General features: G+C 43.3%; 1 non-coding gene across 1 annotated transcript; it reads right to left on the bottom strand.

Annotated features, from left to right (window-relative positions):
* Positions 1 to 698: 698 nt before the first annotated feature.
* Positions 699 to 785, bottom strand: TRNASTOP-UCA. The gene has a single exon. It is a non-coding gene; the product is annotated as a tRNA-Sec (tRNA).
* Between the last annotated feature and the right edge of the window lie 2,707 nt (positions 786 to 3,492).

Below are 3,492 nucleotides of genomic sequence, written 5' to 3'. Positions count from 1 at the left end.
CCACAGGCTTTGCAATGGTCCCTGACCCCCGGTCCGGACCGGCAGCACCCTTCCCAGCCAGGAAGGTAGGAGAAGAGGTCGGGGAGAGCCCACCTCAGCAGGCTACTCCCACAACCCCCATCCCTCCCACCTAATTACATTCGGGAAATACTACCGGCTCCACCCGGCGAAAAGAGGAGCAAGGGTTCTCTCCCGAACAACTGACTGGGGCAGGCACCACCAATTCCAGACCAGAGGCCAGGGACCCAACCCTCCAGCTTCGACCTCACGCCTCTCTGTCCAAATCAGAAGGCTTTCACCTCCACGCCAGCAGGCTTAGCGTTTGCCGACCGCCATCCCTTTCCCCCTCGCAGAGTACTAGGGACGGTAAGCATAGCACCACCTACTGGCAACTAATAAGAACAGGTACAACAATTGATCCTAGCCAAAGGGCCGAGAAGATTTCCTTCGTTCTGAAGAGAAACCAGAGTCCTGGAGTGTCATTGGTTTTTATGGTGCTGGCAGTTGGCTCCACCCCACCATGGCAATCCATGACGCTGATCCAGAGCAAGTTGGGTCCTTTGCTCCCGACACCTCGGAGGAACCCCGACAACATCCTGGTCAAGAAACACTGCTATAGGTAAAGTACATATTTGGCATTTTGGATGCATATAAAAGAAAACAACGTATCTAATATCAGATCCACACCAGACCGCCAACGCCCAGAGGGTGGAATTGAACCACTCTGCCGCTAGACAGCTACAGGTTTGAAGCCTGCACCCCAGACCACTGAGGATCATCTGGGCAATAGTACTGGCCGTCCCATGTTGTATATAAAGCCCGCAGCTGATTGGACGATTCAACTTAGGGAGGTATTTTATTTTATTTTCCTATTTTTATTTTTAAAGTTCTAATATTAGGATTCTGATTGGCAGGGAACTCAATGAATAATCCAATCACAAGGCAGTATATGGAAGATGACACTCAGCAGTGAGCATAGACCGTGCTGGCCCAGCTGCATGCTGTGCTGTGAAAAGCATTCTGGGTATTGGAAGATGAGAACATATTTACATATTTAAAGAAAAAAAAAGTTGAACTCCCATCCGCTTATCAGAGATGAAGACTTTGGACCCTTTTATTGGTTTTTAGATAAACAGTTTGTTGGAAAAAATATAATCTTTGTTGCTTTTTTTTTTTTAAAGCTTTGCCTCTATATGGAATGTGATTATTGCCAGAATTTTTCCAACCCCCCCTTCATGACCTCTGTGGTTCTTATTTGTGCGCTATAAACAAAAATAGAGCGATAATTTAAAAATATATATATAAATACCCGATCGCCGCTGGAGTCCCGCGATCGGTCCCCGGAGCTGAAGAACGGGGAGAGTCGTATGTAAACACAGCTTCCCCGTTCTTCACTGTGGCGGCGCATCGATCGTGTGATCCCTTTTATAGGGAGACTCGTTCGATGATGTCACACCTACAGCCACACCCCCCTACAGTTGTAAACACACATGAGGTCACACTTAACTCCTACAGCGCCCCTTGTGGTTAACTCCAAAACTGCAATTGTCATTTTCACAGTAAACAATGCATTTTAAATGCATTTTTTGCTGTGAAAATGACAATGGTCCCAAAAATGTGTCAAAATTGTGCGAAGTGTCCGCCATAATGTCGCAGTCAAGAAAAAAAATCGCTGATCGCCGCCATTAGTAGTAAAAAAAAAAAAATATTATTAAAAATGCCATAAAACTATCCCCTATTTTGTAAACGCTATAAATTGTGCGCAAACCAACCGATAAACGCTTATTGCGATTTTTTTTTACCAAAAATAGGTAGAAGAATACGTATCGGCCTAAACTGAGGAAAAAAATTTTTTTTATATATCTTTTGGGGGATATTTATTACAGCAAAAAGTAAAAAATATTGAATTTTTTTCAAAGTTGTCGCTCTGTTTTTGTTTATAGCGCAAAAAATATAAACCGCAGAGGTGATCAAATACCACCAAAAGAAAGCTCTATTTGTGGGGAAAAAAACAAAATTGGCGTCCTTTTTTTCCCCACAAATAGAGATTTCTTTTGGTGGTATTTGATCACCTCTGCGGTTTTTATTTTTTGCGCTGTAAACAAAAATAGAGCGACAATTTTGAAAAAAATGCAATATTTTTTACTTTTTGCTATAATAAATATCCCCCAAAAATATATAAAAAATTGTTTAACTCAGTTTAGGCCGATACGTATTCTTCTACATATTTTTGGTAAAAAAAAAACGCAATAAGCGTTTATCGATTGGTTTGCGCAAAATTTATAGCGTTTACAAAATAGGGGATAGTTTTATTGCATTTTTATTATTTTTTTTTTACTACTAATGGCGGCGATCAGCGATTTTTTTCGTGACTGCGACATTATGGCGGACACTTCGGACAATTTTGACACATTTTTGGGACCATTGTCATTTTCACAGCGAAAAAATGCATTTAAAATGCATTGTTTGTTGTGAAAATGACAGTTGCAGTTTGGGAGTTAACCACAAGGGGGCGCTGGAGGGGTTATGTGTTCCCTGAAGTGTGTTTACAACTGTAGGGGGGGTGTGGCTGTAGGTCTGACGTCATCGATTGTGTCCCCCTATAAAAGGGATGACACGATCGATGCAGCCGCCACAGTGAAGCACGGGGAAGCCGTGTTTTACACACGGCTCTCCCCGTTCTTCAGCTCTGGGGAGCGATCGCGGGTCCTGGCGGTCCCGGTCACGGAGCTTTGGACCATGTCGCGGGAGTGCGCCGCAGGCGCGCGCCCGCGACCCTTGGCTGGGTACTAGTACAGGACGTACCTGTACAAACATGTGCCCAGCCGTGCCATTCTGCTGACGTACATGTGCAGGAGGCAGTCCTTAAGTGGTTAAAGCGACGCAGTGCTGAATCGCAAAAAGGGGCCAGATCCTTAACCTGCATAATGGTCCGGGGCTGAAGTGGTTAATATATGGATGTGGCTCTCTCCGCCAAAAAAATACTTCTAGCAATACTTGGTTAAAAAAAGAAACTGAATGCCGATTCCCTAGATTTGGACCCCCATAAAGTGGTTTTGCCGGTGAGGAGAAAAGGACAGTTGTGTTGAATTTAGTCATCACATCCCGAGATAAAAAAAAAAAAAAAAGAAAAGAAAAATACAATAAAATACCTCCAAAATTTTAAAGGCCAAAGCTCTTTTCTTAGAAATGTATTTATTATTTTTTTAATGGTATTATAATAAGTCTTCCTTGCCGGGGGCAGATTGCTGAGCTCAGCGTGAAGTGCGGTATATTTACTTTACTCCCGGAATAATCTTCCTCTATTATCTCCACACCGAAGGATTCGTCACCTTAGCACAAAATTAAGCAGGAATTTTCTTCGCAGCGGAATCCGCCACACGTGATATTAATAGCGTGTTAGAAACATACGTGGAACGCGCATTATAAGGCACCCGCCATATGCCAGCTGACACCGCGGGGAAAAAAATAATAAAAAAAAAACCACATTGT

The sequence above is a fragment of the Rana temporaria genome, chromosome 5 (assembly GCF_905171775.1).
Source record: "Rana temporaria chromosome 5, aRanTem1.1, whole genome shotgun sequence".
Lineage (NCBI taxonomy): Eukaryota > Metazoa > Chordata > Amphibia > Anura > Ranidae > Rana > Rana temporaria.
Note: the sequence above shows the minus strand (reverse complement) of the source record. Positions and strands in the feature narration are given on the sequence as shown.